Source organism: Drosophila innubila, assembly GCF_004354385.1.
Source record: "Drosophila innubila isolate TH190305 chromosome 3L unlocalized genomic scaffold, UK_Dinn_1.0 0_D_3L, whole genome shotgun sequence".
Classification (NCBI taxonomy): Eukaryota; Metazoa; Arthropoda; class Insecta; order Diptera; family Drosophilidae; genus Drosophila; species Drosophila innubila.
In genome coordinates, this window is record NW_022995376.1 from 12519468 (window position 1) to 12540317 (window position 20850).

Below are 20850 nucleotides of genomic sequence, written 5' to 3' on the forward strand. Positions count from 1 at the left end.
CGTCTCTCTTGTTGTTCTTATTATTTTCTGCGGCTGCAGCCAAAGATTTTGCCACACGCGCGATTGTCAATTGGTATGGAATGTGTGTGTGTTTGTGTGTGGGTAGTGGGCACAGGTGTGCGGAATTACCATGTGAGACAAAGTGCTCCAACTGATTCCAAGAAGTTGTCAGACAATCAAATTCCAACAAGGCCTACATGGCGAAGGAATAAATGTTAAGGATCCAAAATAGGGAAAAATACCTGACAGGAATGACAATGATAAAATAGTGTAAAATATAAATATTGGTTGAAATACACCTCTATGATATCAAGATAAATATTAAATAATATTTATTTAACTTAATTGGTAAATAGTCAATCAACTTATTTTCAATTAAAAATTTATTTTCATAATTAATAAATAAAAATAAAATATAATAAATAACAAAAAGATATAATTTACAGATAAATAGATCAGATATTTATTTAACTCTGACTATAATCTAATTATTTTATGGACTTATTTACCATAATAACTTTAAATATTTATGCCTTGACTTTGTTTTATATTTTTATCTTAATTTACTCTATTTGAAATAATTTAATTCAACTCTGAATTTATACTTAAAAAATAATTCTAACATGCTTATCAGTAAACCACTTGATATCAATAAATTTTCAGTGCGGCTAAAAGTGCATTCAAAATGTAAATCAGATTTTTGGGAGCGGTCATGGTAACAACAGCAAATATATTAGCAACAACAACAATAGCAAAAGAATGCACGGCCAAAGATAAACAGAGAGCCGGAAAGCTGACAGCGAGACAAAAAGAGGGAGCGAGTGAGAATAAGAGAGCGAGTGCTCTATTTTGCCGGCACTTTTGCGCTCTCTCGCTCTCAATCTCTTGGCCTCTCTCAACTGCTTAGTTGTAGATAAAAATGCATTTGTCTCAACCCCTGCTCGCATTTATTAGTTCAGCTAAACGGACACAGATGGCGCTGGTGTGTCGTAGATAAAAAAGCCGACACTGACTGCAGTTGTTATTGCTGCTTTCCGATTTGGTTTTTTCTATTTTTGTTTACAAAAAACCGGCAAACCAAGTTGAGAAGCGTGGTAAATCTAAGAGAGAGGAGTGAGGAAAATCGCGGGGAATCGAAGTCGCATTCTTGGAAAGTGTATTTGCAAAAAGCGTCGCCGGTTGTTGGCACAAATGCCGCGTAATCATTTTTTTGCTCAACGACTCCGGCTGCCGGAAGTTGCAACACGTCGCCGTAGACTAACGCATATGCTGCCTAAGTAGAGCGTTGTCGTTGTCGTTGTCGCCTGACACACCCCAACAATTGCACCCCCAACTCCTTTAAACAGCCCCCTCCCACCACAATCTCAACATGAACACATTCTAAAAACATGTGCGGGAGTATTAATCGCAAATTTTCAAAAAGGAAAAAGTGCTTGAAAGTTGTGAGCTGAGTTATTGCTCGGGTGGTGCGATAGGTTGAGGTGGTTGGGGGTGGTTCGAGCATTGTTCGACTGTTTTCCCCAAACCACAGTTGGTAACACTTTTTTTTGTGAACATGTGTGAACAACTGCAGTAGCAGTCGCAGTCGCAGTCTCTGTCTCAGTCACAGTCTCTGTCTCAGTCAAGCAACCCCCAATTTGGCATCTTTCTGGCGGGCTGCCCTCAAGGCAGCGATTAATCATGAAATTTTCACAGAAAATATCCATTAGATACGAATTAAGTCATAATTGAGAGTGCAAGCCGTGGCACGTTGAAGTGCATGTTCAGGAGGACATCGAGCATGGGCCTCGGAGGCTCAACATTTGCCTTTGGGGTTACCACTGGGTTGCTTCTTGGGGGTTGTTGCATTGTGCATATCTTTGTTAATGGGTGCGTGTGTGTGCCACAGCATAAATGATGTACCCCTCTGGGGAAAATATACGCCTCAAGTGTCTGCGACATATTTCCTTGTATTATCCACATGCATGTGGACCAAAAATTATGCCCAGAATATGCTTTGAAGCAGAAATTAGAGATCCTTCTCTGAAGCAGCTGAACATGAAAATTTAAAGTGCCTGCCAAACCTGAACTCTAATTACAGTTCGAGTGCCACTGAATGGAGTCTGTGAGTGATATACTTTTTAAAAGATTAATTGAAATGTAAAAGAGTTAGATATTCATTTTTTTTATTGAAATATAAATCAATTTAATAATACGAGTACAGAGAAATTTAGTTTAAAAGCTAAGCTAAGAACTTAAATTATAATTTAATTTGTATCTTTTCAGTTTCTATAATATAATTCAATTCGTAATACTGAATTCTTATTTTATGATATTTAAAATCATACGTTTTTTCTCCGTCGACTGTTTAAAAATAATAATAATAAATTTTCTTAACCTTTAAGCAGGCCTCACTGTAGTTCAAATTGTCTATATGCATACGAGTATCACGATTCCGTTTAAGCAAATATTAATTACACATTATTAATTTCCAAACGCACAAGAATATGAAAAATGATGTGCTTCCTCCATTTTGGCCTGGGAAGTGGCCCGGCTATTATTTAAATGAATTGTTTTGAACGGACAACAACAACACCAACAACAACAATAGCAACAACAACTATAACAAACATTTTTGGCAGTTGATAAAAACTTTTTGTATGTGTGTGCGAAAAAATTTGCGCGTGGGCGAACAACATTTTTTGGTAGGTAGGCACGCCCATTTCGCCCCTCTCGTGGCAAAGCGCCACCCGGTAAGGGCCTCAGTTGTGGCCTATCTCGATTATTGTTTAATACGCTGTCATTAATCAATTTGTTTGCCATTGTTTGGGGCCCAACGGTAGCTGGATGCCTTTGTGGCCAAATTAATTATGGGCCCAGATCTCAGATGTGTGCCGCGTTTCGGGCCGATAAACAGAAAAATGTGCCAAAACAAAAACAAAAACGAAAACGAAAACAGAAAAACAACCAAAAATATAACAAGTGCATAAAATAGTGACAAATAATTTGAGGCATAATAAATGACTTTGTTTTGTTAACTGTAGCGAAAATAATTGATTGCATGAGGCTAACAACAAATTAAAAGAATGAACAAATGCGAAATGTGACGAAAAGTTTTCCGTTGAATAGCCATACTTTAATTTATGATGGGAGCACAAGAATATTTCTAGTGCATTTTATAGAAAAAAATTTAAATATAATATATTATATGAAGTTAGAAGATTTAATAAATCGATAGTACCTCAAATCTAATTGAAATACATATGTACGTTTTGTATAAATAATTGAGTGGGTCTTATTGTTATTTGTAGGTCAGTTTAGTTATTTGTCAAATTGAAATGCAATTTCTGTTGTGTGTTGTTTTATTGCAAGACGCATTTAAAAATACATTCATTGGATATTACAAGTGCATAACTATGGCTCTTGACTATTGTTTACCTCAATTCTTGAATTGCACTTGATAGAAAAACACAAATGTTCTCTTGTATCCTATTTGCAAATATAAATGTATATATATATATACACAAGAGTACGTGTAAATGTGTTCAATTACAAATTGCTCAATGTTTGTATGTTATAAATAATTTATATTATTACGTTGTTGTCAATAAAGACACAAGTGCGCACAATCAAAAGCAAATCAAACAGATTGACAGAGACAAAGAGTAAGTGAGACAGAGTGCCAGGAGGAAAGAGGCACAGAGGATGCGAGGGGAAAGCGGGAAACACTTGACGCACAAACTGCGGTCGCTATAAAAGCGCAAGCAAAGTGCAGCCCATAAAAAAATATTGATAAAAAACAACGACGAAGTAACAAAAAATTTGACACCGAAATCAAATTAACATACACACTTACATATGCAACACAGCCAAATCAACAGCAACAACAATAACAAGGAAAGCTTTTTGTTGCTGCCTCGCTGGGGCTGTCCAAAAATCACAGTGGGATGTCAAAGACCTGTCATAGGGGGCCCAAAAAAAAATGTATAGAGAAAAATACAAACAAAACATAAACCTCTAACACTTGTAAGTTCAGTTGTTATTGTTGTTGCTGCTAACTGACAGCAGTGTTTTTGTTGTAGTTTTATTTTTTATGTGCATAGAAATATGAATTTTCATAGAAGTCTGTTTTTTATGTCGTTTGGCATTTACCAAATTCTTGTACGACAAATTGGCATTGTACCAATAAAATGTACGTTTTTTTTCCTATTAGACTCACTTGACTGTGAGCTGGATTTCCAACAGGTGTTCGTTTCATTGCGTTTTAGTCATTACACAACACTGTCGAACAATGCGGGCTCTTTTAATGACACATGACATTAATGCCTGGCACTTAATACTTCAATCTAAAGAATTTAGTCTGTGAGAAATTACTTTGATTTTCAACACAGTTCACAGACTTGTATTGAAAATTAAGAAATTGGTAACAAGCAAACTGTGTAAAATAGTAGGGCCAGAAATTATTTAGAATAAAATTTATAATAAAAAAAAAATTTATAATAACCATGTACTTTTAAGCAGCGTGTATAACTATAACAATATAACAATTAATATTGTTTAAAAGTCTATGGTCAATTCTTTGCCGTTAGCCACATTTAAATTAGTTTCGTTAATATTTAAATACTTGTTCTGCTTCCGTTACAGCTTCCATTTCATGTTGTCATCCATCTTTTTGTCATTTTCAAATCAAAATCAAAGCTTATGATCTAATTAACAAATCTGTGGCAAAAACTACTTAGTCAATAAAACAGAATGAAAACAACTGCGAAAACTTGCTAAATTTATAATTAAACAGACTGACATGACTGACAGACAGAGAGGGATTCGGGCGGAGAAATTCACTGACATACCGAGAGCCAAAACTATTTCACTTTCAATAAAAGTTGCAGGCAGCTCGTAAAATGCCGCAACGCAACGCAACATAACGTAACGCTTAACGTAATAGCCTTTCATGTTTGCTTAGTAACCCACATCAATTCTAATCGCCTGTAGCTGTAGCCAACATCAACACACAGATACACACAGATACATCCATACACACACACATAGAAAGAGAGAGAGAGAGAGAGAGAGAGAGAGAGGTTTATCTGTGCTGTAGAGCCACCCACAACATGAGAACAGCAGGCAAACGATTTATGGCATGCTTTCACATACTTTCACCTAGGGAATATTCCTGTCCATGTGCATAGTTGTGGTTGCCGTTTCTCTTGTACTACTCGTAGTTCTTGTTCTTGCTTCTTGCCTGGCTTGGTCTAGTTTGGTTAGCTTTCGGACATGGCCCATGCCAACCCCAGGAAGGAGTCTAAATATATAGTGCACTGCCCGTTTGCCGTATATTTATGGTAGCATATTAATTTTGGCATTGAAATGGAGTTAAAATGCATTTGCAATTGTTTTATGGAAGTATGTGGCTGCTTTGCGGCATTTACCAACACTTGCTGCTCAGGTGAATGTGCCACCTTACTTGTTATCAATGTCTGGTTTAGCTTTAAACATACTGCAACTCAAGTAAATAAATCGTTTGGCATAGTTTAGCCTAAGCACTAGTAAAGATAGTATTTTAATATGGAAATTTAGTTAGTCTCAATATATAGAACGCTTTACAATACTAGTTATTAACGCGTGTTTGTAATTATCGTTATCATATTACTTAGAATAAATGAAGTACCTTTAGCATCATTTAATTGGAGTTGGAATGAATTTTAATTTGTTATATAGAAGTCGTTTGTCTATTTCCTTTCGTCTGTCCGAATGCATACGCATGAACGAAAGGATCTTAATGTGTGAATAAGAGAATTTTAGGATCACTCTTGACTAAATCTTTATTACTTGCATTACGTTCCTTCAAATACTTAAAAAAAAAAGTTTTTTTAGTGTTCTTTAGAGTGTCACCTGCTGACTGGCAAAGTTTCTAACATATCCTCAACTTTTTTATACGACTTTCCATATGGAACTATGTATTTCAAAAAGCAGACATCTTATATTTTTGTCATTAGCCACATATTTTTTATGGTATATTCGTGCTGAAACTCTACCCAACATATTTTCATATACATAGTACTCACATGCATACGTTTCGCAGTATGCTTGCAAACAGCCACGCCCATTTTCATGTTCACGCCTAGACACTAAGGTTCACAATTCAAACTTTAATTTCTAAATCATAACTTTTATTTTTGCCCTACTTTCAGCAGACCAGCAGACAGACTACTCTCCTCCATATGGATTGTTGGGAGTTACTGCGTTGGATGATAGTTGTCCATTAACAGATAAGTGCTCGACAATGAAGGATTTAAAAAGTGGCTGGCTTATAAGGTCGAAGTCTTTACAGTTGGGTTACGTATTGACTATTTATTATGACACATGCTTTAATATATTAATATAAAGTATATATATTGTATATTTTGAAGAAAAAAGTTAATGCTAAACATACAATTTTTAAAAATGCAAAATACTTGTATACTTTGCAAATTAAATGGAAACAACTTTTTAATTTTTATTGATAGACAAATGAGTATATAGAAATGCAAAATTTTTATACTGGAGACTCCCAACTACTTCAAGTATTAAATCAATTGAAACGCCCAGAATTTCTGGCGAAAGTTAAGAAAGGCAAGAGCCTAGATGGAGCGACATTCACCTAGGGAAAGGGCGGCGTCGACATCAGCTGGAAAAACACTTTGATTGCAATTTTTATAAAGTTTTTTTGATCTGTCCGTGTCTTTCACTTTCTATTTTTCTTTCAACTCGCTGGAAAAACTTTTCAGTTAACTGCTGCAACGACTGTTTGCCACAAAGCGATAGAGAGAGAGAGAGACGTGATGTAGAGAACTTCGCATAATTTAGTTGCCGGACCATTTAAATGGAGCACAAGTGTAACTAATCTCAAAGCGGCGACATCAACGTGGTTTTTGTGCCTTTCACAAAATGCGGGCAACGAAAAAAATATATAGAAAAACCTGAACGAGTACATGAAAACCTAAGCTGAACAAAAAAAAAAAAAAAAACAAATCTAAAAAGACGTTTTTTTCTTTTTTCTAGGTTAGCCGCAGAGCAGAGTTTGAATGCAAAAAGTAAGGTTGAGCTAAAGCCACAGGCACCTGCAGTCGGGTCCCAGAGAGACCGGAGCAGTCCAAGAAAAAGGCCGAAAAATATGCCAAGCTGAATCTGAAGTCGAAGCCATTGCCGTTGACATTTCGTGCGGTCCGTTGCAATTAAAAGCCGTTAAATGCAGCCAAAGTGGGGCAGGCATTGTAATTGATTCGCCAGGCATGTGGCAAGGTAACATATAGAACAGAGTAAGAGCTGGTCAAAATTGAATTAACTTTGAGCATTACTCAGCACTGGCCATCTAACCAACTGACTGGGCCAACATTTACTTAAATTTGCCATAAAGAAATCTTTTCTATTTCCAGCATATATACATATCTTTATATATGTGAAGCACATAGGTACATACATCTGCAGAGGCAAGGAGTACTCCTTGCAACAAGGAGCAATCCATAAAAGCTACTTTGTTGTGGCCCAACAAAAAGTTGCACTGCATGCAAAACTATTAAAAACTTTGACCTAAATATAATAAAACATAAAATTTACTTACCATCAGGCGAGTCCTCTTCATGTGTATGTGTGTGTGTGTGTGCATATGCAGGATATAGAATGTTGCAGCAACGGAGGATGCCAGCAACGTTGCACTTGGACAACAACAAAAATTCGAAACTTCAGGTAAATTGTTGCATGTGGTAAGGTGAGCGGGTGGCATGTTTAACAAGCCAGTTCCGTTGTGTGTTTATGTGTATGTATGCATTTTAGATTGTATGTTAGCAAGGCCTGCAAATTGAGAGGAAAGATTACATTTTGAGATGAATCAGGCTAAGGTAACAATTAATTAGTTCACTGCAGGCAAATAAGATTATAACAAATCTTCAACTTTATCAACTGAATTAAGTTTTAAAATTTTCAACAAGTATTCAATTTGCTTTGTTATTGTCAAAAAAAAAAAAAATAAAATATTAGAGTAACAGAAAACCACTTTCTGTTCTTATAAATACATTTTAATTGTTCTTTATTGCAGAAAATTGGTAATATATTGAAAGCTGTCGAACTAATTGTGCCAACAACTAAAAGTATAAATAATTTTGTTTTATATCGAAGAACCCTCATATTTAGTACAACTCAGGGACATGCATTCGTTTATAGAATGGTGAAATATAAATCACGTAATCACATACACAAATCCCATGGCGACATCAAAGTTTCGATTGAAGTTCATCTAAAATGCTGCTAATAACAACCAAACTTTTACCAAAGACCGTACATGAAAAAAAAAGACCTTTTTCTGCTGAAATGTTTCACAAACTCATTAAAATACCTAAAAAAAAAAAAAAGAAAGAAAGAAAACGAAAATATTTATGAAAAAAAGAGAGAAAAATCAAAAGATAAGCCGGCTCGACGCAGAGCCCAGAATAAACCGCACGCAATCGAAAGCTTTGAGTGGAGGAGAAGTTCCTGGAAATCGGGGTGACGATTTGCCATTGAGGCTCCCACAGCAAAAGTGGCTATGCTTGGAATGCGACGCGAGAGCTACTTGGAGCAACAAGAATCTGCCTCACTTCACATTGGCATTGATTACGTCGGCGAAGAAAAAACCGAACATGAGTGGCAAACAAATTATTACAAGTGCAGTTGAAAAATATGTGGCGGCCACTTATCAACATAATCAACAACAAATACCTGGACACGCCTGAGTGCAACTGCAACTGCAATTGCAACTGCCGCCTGGGACAAGGCACACAAATATTTTTGCAACGAGCCATCAACAGTGGCGGCTCCCTTTGTGACTAGGCTGAGACTAGAGCTCCTCAACCTATGCCTATCGACAGCACCCTACGACGTTGGACCCCAAGGAGCCCACGTCCGAAGCTCAGCAGCAATGTGGATGTGGATGACGACGTCGTCATGTCACACAGACACACTGTGGGGTCCCCGTTTCCCGCTTTGAAATGAGCAAACTCTTGTTTAAGTTTTAGTTTGGGTTTGGTTAGGTTCCCTCTTCCTATTCCCATACCTGTTGTCCCTTCCGTTTGCAATCGCATCGCTTTTCAGCTTCGTCGTTGTCGTTTCGTTTGCTGTCAAATGTTTGGCTTAATGATGGCATTGATGGATGGATCACACGTAAGCGGTAGTCATTTAGTAATTTATCTCAAGACATTTCAAATTAATAGACCGCAACTCTCACAATCACTCAGGAAGAGAGTGCCGTTCGTTCCTTTGATTCGGTGGATTGTGCAACGAGGCGATGTTTATCGCTGTAAAGCCTTCCTACCGATCATTAGAAATCATGTGCAATTTTTGTCAAATTATGAAAATTTATTGCATGTGACAGCGACTCTCTTTCTTTCAACGACTCCAGTCTGCAATCTCCTGTCTTCTGTTTCGGATTCGGTTTTGGTTTGTGAGAGCCAAGCTAATTAGTGCAGCTGCCTTGTCTTGCTTAACACTACAGTCTACTTGCATTTCAAGCTCGATTAATTTTTAATTAGGCGCAGTTTAGTTAATTGGCAGACTCTTTCCCTTAGTCATATGTAAATCGAGCCTAACAGGGGCTGCCGACCTCACGTCATGTCTGACAAGCCGTCAAAGTGACGGTCAATGCACTTACACTTGGATCAGGGTTAAACTCGAGACATATTATATAGAAATTATAGAGTTGGGTAAGACTTCAATTGAGCTTATACAATATTCAAGTGATATGGTTTTAAAACAAATATGCAGTCCTCATTTCAAATGATTTGCCAACAATTCTTTATTCTTTAAGCATTTTTCAATATTATTTAAATTCAATTTGTTTTCATCTATTCCCTGCTCATACAAGTGGCTTTTCATTTCTTTTCTTTTTTTATAAAAAGTATCTCTTACTTTTACTTTTTCTCTATTATTTTTAGAAGTTCCTTCTTTTCATATTGAAAACTGTATCTACCTTTCCTAATCATCCCAAAACAACCACTTCCCTATCTCTTTTGAATCGTTTGAATACTTTAGCTCTATCACTTGCATTCAAAACAATTTCATCAATTTACAAGACATTCCAATTCCAATGACAACCATAGCCCAGAATATCCATTGCGTAGATCCATTTGCCTTATCGACCAAGACAATATACCCTGGCAATTGTCTAATTAGCTGCCGCAACTGCAACTGCAACGACAACGACAACAGCAACAATTTGAGGCGATGGGAAACCAATAGAAGAGGCATGCAATTGGCATGAAAATGTCGTGTTCGGTGTTGAACCTAAAATCCAAGCCGAAAAATAAGAGAAATAGCGATAGTGCACAGTGGGTCAAAGCTGTCAATTAGCTGAGTTAATATAAAATAAGCAAATCAAGAAAATAAATCATAAATTGATATTACTTATTACACATATTATTGATGATATTTAAATGCCTATCGATTGATGGATCGTTTGCTCCACTGTGCCAGATGCAGCAGCTATTACTTCAGACAGTAAGCCACTTGCCAGTCGATGGAGATGGCGATGCCGTCACGTAATGAGCGCATTACGCACATCGACATCGAGTAAGCTGAGAGAGAGAGAGGGAAGAAGAGGAGTAAAAAAATAAAGAGTCTGTAGACTGAAATTGTCGCGGACTTGGGCATGATAACAAGCCTTCTGGTTGGCTGCCTCGTTATCCTTGTCACATTATCGCCTTAGCCGAATACCGGGCGCGTCTTGAGTGTGCAACATTGTTACGGATAGCCGCCGACGTTGCAACGTTGCCACTCGGCTTGTGGTTGTTGTGCACGCGCAGCGCCTGCGGTGTGGCAAAGGACAATGCCTTGGCCTGAGCCTGAGCCTGTGCTCCCCACCACCCTCTCCCCCTCTTGCCTGGCTTGCCACTCTCTACCTTGCCACTTAGGCGTGTGTGTGTGTGCTCAAGTAGCGAAAGGCCTTAGGCTTACTTGGTGCTGCACGTGGATGGGAGGGGGTCTTGCAACAAGCTGTGGCATTTGTTTTTCTTTCTTCTCGTTTTTGCGCTACTTCAAGTTTGCTAGTTTGGCGCAACGCCAGCCTGTGGCATACAAGTCAGACAGCCAATGTTGCACTCATTTTAAGGCCACAACGCAGCTGACAAGCGGATAGACGGACGGACAGACGGACAGACAAACCTCTGACTGCATTTTGCAACATGTTTCAGTATCGCACTCCCCAATCCCCATTCCCCAATCCCCAGTCCACCAGGTTGCCAATACCCCAATCTACAATCCCCGTTCCACTTCGGTTTCTGTTTGCGGTCTCTGCTTGACTCTTGCAGGTGTGCTTCACACGACTTGTCAGTGTCAGTATACGATTTTTCGTTGGTTTCTTTTTTTTTTTTGTTTGCTCTATTTGAGAGCATGTGGCACACACAAAGTGGCATAAACAGTTGAGAAATATTTGCATGCATATTTGTAGGTTATGGCTATTGGAAAAGCGTTGCAAATATCGAATGACGGACAAAGTAAGATACAAAGGTCAACGAGAAACCTCAACTGATCGATAAACTTGTTTTTGATAGACTTCCTTGGTAAAACTTTACAACATCCGAAATTCCAAATCAAATATTACCATTCAAACGAAGTTCAAAGTTTAATTAGAGTCATCTTACAAATAAAAATGATCTTAATTACAATTCAAATCTAAAATATTATTTATTTGTAACAAATCCTTCATCAATTTCAATTCAGAACACAAAGTGAATTGTGTCTTAAATAAAAAACAAAACCTATGATGAAAAGTTAGGAGTAAAGTACAGGTGATAAATATAAAGGTCGTTAAGCTGTATACTAGAATAAACAAATAAAAGAACACTATTGCAAAGTAAATATGTAAATAGATAGATGAATAACCTGTTCTTTGACAAGCATATATTGATCATAATAAACCCTTAATATGGCTTTTCACTTTAACAATCTAGCATTAAGTTCACCAACCTGTCGCACTTAATTCGCAACCCTAAGCTCACCGTATCTATTATGCTGAGAGTCAAACCAGGGCGCTTGTAGCACGGTCAGCTCTGTCAGGGCATCAAAATTAATGATGCAATGAAAACCGCTAAATACCCCCGAAATGCAACAGGGGCAATGTTTTCGATGTAGATATGTGGCAGGTGTTGCGCCCGAAACGGACGATGTATGTTGCACAGTGGATGTGGATGTGGCACACGTGGATGACGTTGACGCCCGTCAATGAAACATTTTGCTGATGTGCAGCGTGGAACAAAAGACTTGTGGTTAGCCACCGTGGCCATCACTACCTGTTATTATTGTCCGCCGCCAGAAAGTCCATATGTCGGGCGAGTTAACAACAACAGCAACGACGACAAGGTAAAATCAATTTTAGTGCAACAGCAACAAGCAGCATTTAAAACGGATTTGTAACGCCAACAAATTAGTTACGCCAAAATGCAGCTGCGCAGTCGCACGACCCACGTAACCCCGTCAACATCCACAAGTTCCTAGACCACAACTAACCGGACAACTGCATCTCCAGCTACTTTACAGATTTTTCATTCAAAGTACGGAAATACCTGGGGAAGAACTCTTTTCTTTTCTTCCTTAAATAATATTTAAATAATATAAATTAATATTTGAGTCCAAACCAAAACCCATTCTAATCTAACCAACTAAGAATAAAATGTATATTTTGTGTATAAGTTCATTTGAAAATGCAAAGCTTGTTGAAAACAAATATAGCCTTTACTTACTTTCGTCCAGGGTATATAAATTAATATATCTAACGACATTGCACATTGACTTTGCTCTGGAATCCGGACGTGAGGTGTAGGCGAGACAGTTGAGATGTAGATTACAAGCCATCCGAAGAAAGAGAATGGGAGAAGAAAGAGAAGAACGAGAATCTCGACAAACGCATTATGGGTCACTAAGTCGCGTCTCCATTGTTGTCCAAAGTCAATAGACTTCTCAGCTCACACTCACACACACACTATCACACTCTTTTCATCTATTCCTTTACACTTCTAGTGGTTGGGGGCAACAAGTGCAGTCATGATTGACATGCAACACGCGCTGTGGCGCCCACATTGGGGGCATGCAACGCACCATCGTCGCTCTTGGCTTAGTTTATAAACTGAGCCAGAGCTCTTTTTTTCTCCGAGTTTTCAGTTTTCTCTACTTTCCATGCTGTGTAATTGAAATTACGTGACACTTTGCATATGCACTGGATTTAAATTGAGTTTGGAGTTGCCCCATGCGCTGTACGGTGATGGCGGTGCTGCAGGGAACGGGGAATGATTGCGTGCCCATTGTACCACGCGTGTCTTTGGCATCTGTTTTTGCTGCTGCCGTTGCTGTTGTGGCTAACCGAACGTAGGTGGCAGCTCAGGACTTCAACAAGTGCATTCAAGTGCAGTCAAGAGAATGAAAAGTTCCGCAATTGACGATGATGAAAATGGAAATAAAGATAGAGATGGCGACACTCACGTGTTGGGATATTCTAAAAAAAAAATCCAACTAATTAGATACTGACGTGCTGGGTTTTAAGGAGACGCAGCGTGTAATTTCTTTTTATTATTAGCAGGATTTTTGACTGGGTAGTTTTGAAAAGCAAAGGCAGCTGCATATAAGTACAACTTTGAGATTCAGTCATTCTAAAAATATAAAAAACGTAATAAAATTCAAAATTATTAAATGTAGCTGCTGCTAGTAAATAAAAATTAAAAAAAAACTTTGTCAGAAGTGGGATTCGAACCCACGCCCTCAGAGAGGACCAGAACGCTCATACAAACACCTTTCTATGAAAGGTAAGAGTTTATAGCTCTTGAGTCTGGCGCCTTAGACCGCTCGGCCATCCTGACATCTGTGAGAGGCCCGCCAAAAAATTACCACATAAATGTCAGGATTGATATAGATCGAAAGGTTTATTAAAATATATTAGAATTCGAATTGACAGGAGAGATTTAATTAATACAATGTACTATTCGAATTTGTATTATTAGAAGAACATTTGTCTTAATTGGTTTAAATATCAGCGACTTATACATAAATTTTTATTTAACTTTTATTAAAAATAATTTTTTTTTTAAGTTTTCTTCCAAAATTAGTGCGTATTGTATTCGTGGAAAACATATATATTGCATTTCTAAAAATTCAATTAAAACACTTCTAAAATCAGAACCTTAATTTAAAAGAAAAAAATCTTGTCAGAAGTGGGATTCGAACCCACGCCCTCAAAGAGGACCAGAACGCTCATACAAACACCCTTCTATGAAAGGTAAGAGTTTATAGCTCTTGAGTCTGGCGCCTTAGACCGCTCGGCCATCCTGACATCTGCGAGCGGCCCGCCGAAAATCTACTATATAAATGGCATGCTTGAAATAGATCGAAAGGCTTATAGAAATAGATTTTTCAATTTGATTACTGCAATCTAATTGATATTATTAGAATAAAATGTTTAATTAATTTTTTATGATTTTAAAAATCTGGGGCTATTTTATTATTTAAAAATTGTTTGATAAAAAGATTTTTTTTTAAAACAATGCATATTGTTGTATTAGTGGAAACCTTAAAAATTGCATTTTTAAAAATTCCGTTAAGAAAACTCTAAAATTAAAACTTTAATTTATAAAAGAAAATAATCTTGTCAGAAGTGGGATTCGAACCCACGCCCTCAGAGAGGACCAGAACGCTCATACAAACACCCTTCTATGAAAGGTAAGAGTTTATAGCTCTTGAGTCTGGCGCCTTAGACCGCTCGGCCATCCTGACACGTTGACAAACGACAAAATAAAACTAAAACTACAATTCCAATATAATTTATTTTAATTTGGGACAGTTTCTCATAGACAAAATATATATAAACTGACAGATAATTTAAAACTTAACACATATGTTTAATTAAAATATTTCTCAATTAGGGTGCTCAGACGTTAACTGCATTCAAGACGATCACTTCATCAATAGCATTTATGTATCATATTGGTAGATAAATTCCTACGTAATAGAAACTAACATATGGAGATTGGCGTAATTAAATTTATGATTTACTTACATAATTAAAGTTTAAATTAATAAGAATTGACTAGCTTTCCCTCATTTTCTTCTGGAATAATTTTGTAAAATAAGCTATTTTATAAATAGTTACGGATATTTTCAAAGTTCGATTGAAACATATATTTTTTGCCTAAAAAGTTGGCAATACATTCTGGAATACCCCAAATGCAATTGTTAACGTTGTCGATAGTGCGATATCGTTTCGATAGTTTCATATCGAGCATACGACACCGATGCTTTGCAAATCTCTGCTTGCTGCGCAATTCCTTTGAACTTGCTCTTATTGTAAAGAACTAATATAATAATATATATGTACATATATATAAATAGTATATCATGCTCATAAATATGTTTTTTATTTAAAAAAGTAAAAGTTAAAAAGAAGTATTTGTCAGAAGTGGGATTCGAACCCACGCCCTCAGAGAGGACCAGAACGCTCACCACCCTTCTATGAAGGGCAAGATTAATGCTCTTGAGTCTGGCGCCTTAGACCGCTCGGCCATCCTGACATGTTGAAATGAGTGAGCTATCTGACGAGCTGTTGCTGTGAGACTGAGTTATTTATAGAACACGAGCAACAACCGAACAGAGAAAATGTTAGATAACAAACGGAAAAATGTTTTATAATAATGTGTGCCCATGTGTGTGTATTTATGTTAATGGTGTGTGTCGCTTATGTGTGTGGGCGATTGCTAAAAAAGCTCACGATCGAGTAATGGTCTCTTGGCGTTTGTTGCTATGTCGGATACAAATGCGCGCTTGCACAGTAACTCCCAGCAGTATGTGAACAGTAGAAAATTCACCAAAGTAGTCAGTCTTCATTTTCTTGGACAATTCACGTTCTAAATTTTTTTACTACGTTTCTCCTAACCATTTACGAATATACTTAAGTATATTCTTAAGGTATTGCTATAACTTTATAATTTCATTTGATGTTGTTTTGGGCCAGTAACAATAAAATATTTTTTAATAGTAACAACATCTAATAAAGTTTTGCTAAACGACAAGTTTAATACAATAATTTATGAAATGTATTAAAAAAAACTTTGATATTTTGTAGCTTGTGTGCAATTAACGAGACTCTACTGTAAGCAAGTTCGCTATTAAGCTTCTTTGGTCATTTTATGGTTGGATAAACGTTGCTAAAATGTAACCTGAGCGTCGCTTCCGGCGGGGTAATCAAAACGAGCTCTGGTGTGGCAGTGACTGTGTCTGCGGCTATTGCCGCCCTGGGGCCTCATCATAAAAATCACACAAGCCGCAGTCAACAATTGATGCGCCACGGGTTCAAGTCAATTGCAGAGTCCGCAGGCGACGCGTGCTTCGAGCCAAGATGAGTTGTTAACCACAAGCTGGTAATACTGATCCACCATTCAACCCTCTCCTGGCAGCGTTTGTCAGTTGTGAAAAGAGTATTCAATTCTCGCACATGTTAAGCTATCAAATGCAGCTCCAGCAGTTGAACTGTTGCCTGCGGCTCTCACTATGGATGTGGTTGTGGATGTGATTGTGAATGTGGCAATGGCATTGAAATCGACAGCGCGCAGTCAGTTCAGACGCTTCTCATGCAAAACGCATGAAACAATGGGATTTACGTGCTTCCAGCTGTTATGGCTGCAATCGGATACATCAGCCTAAATGGGATACATGTGCACCGGATCTTACAGCCAGTCAGCCAGTGGCTGGCAAATGGATTTTGGTCTCTGCATTTTAAACGGTAATGACAGACATAAGCCTCCTTTTGGACAGCAACCAGTTCAAATTCCCCCTTTCCGCTCCCTTTCCCATTCTGGATTTTTGGTCAGCCAAGCCAAAAAGTTTGTTGTGTTAATTTTCAATGCATATAAATTCATTGGATGCTCCAGACGAGGGATCACTGCATCTGTGTCGTCTCGAGTGCGTTGTGTGGCTTCGGTTTTCAATAGCCACAAAGCCACACCCGAGCGCCACACCAGGGCAACACACCAGGGCAACACACCAGGGCAACACACCAGACCAGGCCATCCCAGGTCAGAGCCAGGCCAGACATAGAGAGAAGTGCAGTCTCCATTCCCGGCCTTTGCCTGTCGCTCAGCCTGTCAACGTTGTCTGGTAATCGAATCCTGCCCTTTTGTCCGCCCTTCTGGGCTTACCTCATTGCAAAATGTGACACTGTCCGCTCTAAGTAATTGTATACCTTTAATTGTTCGTATTTAAAAGGCCATATATCGTTCGACTAATTGTGCATGATTGGATTATGATACACAGACTCCTTCAGTGATTATTGGGTGGGAGTGAGCAATAAGTCTACTTATGGGTGTTTAAATTTATTTAATAAGATACATTTTCTTTTAAATGAAAGTGAAATAGTTATTTAAATCTTAAAGAGCGCTCTACGAAAATAAAAATTTAATTATATAAAATTATTATATTTAAAAAAAGTAATTTACAACTTGGGCTCGTCCGGGATTTGAACCCGGGACCTCCCGCACCCTAAGCGGAAATCATACCCCTAGACCAACGAGCCAGTTGAACAGTGCTTAAAATGTTTGGCTGATAAATGCAGCGACGCTAGCTTTCAAGCTATTATTTGTTGTTGCCGATGTTGAGTTTGTTGAATTCGTATGTAAATGTTTGGTCAGCGAAAAAAAAACCAGTTTGCTGGAATACTTTCGAAAGCAACATAATTACATTAAACATTTGGTAGCTACTTAAGTGGCCTTTAACGGGTTAAGATCTTTAGTTTATCAACCTGATATCTACAGATCGCTTTGTCACATTGTTTGGTGTTGGCCAAGTCAAATGCTTTGGTTGTTATTGACTGCAATTAGCTGTTTAATAGCTGTTTTGGGCTTACAACAGCTCGTTCCCATGCATGGCACTCTGAACTAATCAGGCAGCACTTGACCCAACATATGCCACATCCGCCAAATTGCATTGATTGGGTCTCCGCCCATATGCTCGAATCGATAAATCTGAATTTGGCTACAGCAGCAGCGGCAGCTGTGGCACAGAGTCCAAATTATGCGCCACAGTCCATTTGCCACTTTGGCAAAGTATTGAACGGGTCGAATCCAGCCCGTACCCATATTGAAAAGTTCTTCCTCACATCCTTTGGACTCTGCTGCGCCTTATGTCACTGATTGTAATCTCTGGATGCGCTGCTCGTTAACATTATTGTGCGGCTGCTCGATAATGCATTGGTCTTTTTTCCATTGCCTGCTTTTATTTTATTTTTTTTTTGGCTAGCTGTTGCTTTTTGTATTGTAACAAATCATATGGCCAGAAGAGGGTGACCCGCATAAACTCACGTGATTCGCTGTGGTTACTCTGCGTCTTTTCGCTGCCAATTCTTTATCGATGCACAGTGGTCAAATGTTAAATAAAATTAAATTCTTTGAAAAATATAATTCATTAATTCAAAATTAATTTGAATTAAAAATGTATCCCTTCAAGAGTATTAGTTCGCTTAAATCAAATATTTAATGTATTTGCATATTCACAACTCGAAATAATTTGTATTTTCCTTAATAAATTAAAGTGTACATTTTATCTTAAATGCAATTAATTAATTATAAAAAACAATAATCAATATTGAATATTGTTAAAAACTATAAATTTATTTACCCGATTAATATACAATGTTTTCCACTGTGCGTTGACTTCAATCTCTTTTTTTATGCCACTCTCTCCCCTCTTGTTTACTTTTCTTTTCTCTTGTCTTTTGTTCTCAGGGTATTGCAAATATTTGATGAAATGCTTAGGAGAAGGCACTGACACATCAAAGCTAACCCTGTTACCACTGTTGGAACTCATATGGTCAGTTTTTCAATTTATGTCCTCAGTAAACACACTTAAAATTTCTTTGAAACAGTTAAGGTACGTGCGAGCTGATAGCTTCATTAGTGTTTAGGGGTTGCAGCACCCTCCACAACCCTCTGCCCGTACCCCCTGCTGAAAATGTTTTTTATGTTTTATGTCTTAATTCAGCTAAAAAGTTGCATGGCAATTTGAAGTGGTTGCTTTTGGGCAAAGAACTGCGGGCAACTCCCCGCTGGCCTCATTTGTTACGTCACAGCTGTTATGATTTCTTTGAGCAGGACATTTAGCCTTGTTTCCAACGAGACTCGTTGGCGGCTTGTAAGTGTTGTTGTAATTAATATGTAGCCACTCAATCTAAGCGAAAGGTTACATTAACTTGGTGGCTCATTTAAATTCATTAGCTCAAAGGAGCTCACGACTCAAAGCTTCACATAGTGCGTCATTTTACTCCTCAATGGATTTCCATTTAACATTTTTTTGGGAACTTTTCTTTCAATTATTCATTTAAATTGCGCATTGGGTTATTTCTTTCATTTTGTATAGGGTAAGGGTGGCTTTAGTTTCATGTGCAGCACTGTAGTTGACAGCACAGTTGCTTCGCTAATGGCACTGGGGATTTGACCCCACATCGAGGTTTAAAAGTCTGAGTTTGATGGAGCATAACAATGCAAGAATTATATATAATTCGATGGAAAGTCTTTTCTAGAATATTTTATAAAGAAAGTTGTTGACATTAAGACTATATATGTTATCAATATACAGACTTTTTTCACCAAATTTTGAAAGTAATGGCAGGCATAAGATGGTAAAAAATATGTTTATTAATTTACACGTAATAATTTTAATGTTATTTTATTATTATAATTGTTTTACTATTACTTAGTGTTAGGTATTTAAATTTTTTGATTGATATCCATTAAAATGGATCCAACTAAGATGCTGCTGTGCAGCTCTTGCGATGAATTCCCTGAGCCACCCAAAATGCTGCTCAACTTGGCGCTTACTAGAAGTGAAGTCAACTTATGCAACATTAACACTTACTGCACACGTCTTCTGTCTTCGCTGGGTGGCAAGATGATGGTTGAAGGGGAAACGAGGGAAGCTGGTGCAACCTTTGCCCTCCGGCCACCACACATTACAATGCGCCACCTCCTCCAACGTCTTAGTCAAAGTCATTCAGTTGTCGGTTGTCTTCATCATCATCATCATCATCATCATCATCAAAGCCCGAGCGACTTTAGTGGCCTTTAACAACGTCCTCCGCTCCTCTCCCACTGCATCTCCTCGACTCCTCCTGGCTGTTTACATAACCATGGCGGCATGCCACTTTAGTGGGCGTGACCATCATCAACAGCAACAACAACAACAACAGCAACAAAAAAACACTGTGTTAAATTTAATGCACGACCATATAAAGCACTCCCATATGCAGCTCCAAGCAGACCCAGAAAGATGCCCTTTCATCAGGTTTTAGCCATATATTTCGCGACTGCTGATGTCGATCATCAAGAGATGCTGCCAAAGATATTTCGAACCCATAATTACGCTCTTTGTATAAAATATACAACATAGAAAAATGGCTCATAGCAAATAGAACCAAGGAGAGTGCGGGATCAAGGCACGTTTTTTCTTCCTCTTCGAACGATCTGAACATGATTTAAAGGGCAGACCGAGGACAGCGAGGCCCTGTGTTTGTTGTTTTTGTTGATTTTCCTGTTGAAAGTGATTGTATTTTATAGATTGTTTAGCTTTGACTTGAAGTTGTTGTTATTATTGATGCAGGGCAACGTGTTTACTTTGCCAGGGAGACGGCAGCATTTCTGGATGTGGTTGTGGCATGAAAGGCTTGTGGACTGACATCTAAAGGTTACCGGGAAACCCAAGTGTGGTCTAAAAATTGACTAAGATGGCAAGTGCTGAAAAGTCTCTAAAATAATTCAAATTGAAAATTATATAACTTTCAGATTATAGCAGATTTTTAGAAATTGCTAAAATCAAGGAATCATACTAAAACATATA

General features: G+C 37.8%; 5 non-coding genes across 5 annotated transcripts; all 5 read right to left on the bottom strand.

Moving 5' to 3' along the window:
* Window positions 1-13708: 13708 nt before the first annotated feature.
* Window positions 13709-13835, bottom strand: Trnal-caa. Its single transcript has 2 exons — window positions 13798-13835; window positions 13709-13753 (listed from the first exon to the last, which is right to left on the bottom strand). It is a non-coding gene; the product is annotated as a tRNA-Leu (tRNA).
* Window positions 13836-14178: 343 nt separating this feature from the next.
* Window positions 14179-14305, bottom strand: Trnal-caa. The gene is made up of 2 exons: window positions 14268-14305; window positions 14179-14223 (listed from the first exon to the last, which is right to left on the bottom strand). It is a non-coding gene; the product is annotated as a tRNA-Leu (tRNA).
* Window positions 14306-14618: 313 nt separating this feature from the next.
* Window positions 14619-14745, bottom strand: Trnal-caa. Its single transcript has 2 exons — window positions 14708-14745; window positions 14619-14663 (listed from the first exon to the last, which is right to left on the bottom strand). It is a non-coding gene; the product is annotated as a tRNA-Leu (tRNA).
* Window positions 14746-15419: 674 nt separating this feature from the next.
* Trnal-caa lies at window positions 15420-15539 on the bottom strand. The gene is made up of 2 exons: window positions 15502-15539; window positions 15420-15464 (listed from the first exon to the last, which is right to left on the bottom strand). It is a non-coding gene; the product is annotated as a tRNA-Leu (tRNA).
* A 1925-nt stretch (window positions 15540-17464) lies between these two features.
* Window positions 17465-17536, bottom strand: Trnap-agg. The gene has a single exon. It is a non-coding gene; the product is annotated as a tRNA-Pro (tRNA).
* Window positions 17537-20850: the final 3314 nt, after the last annotated feature.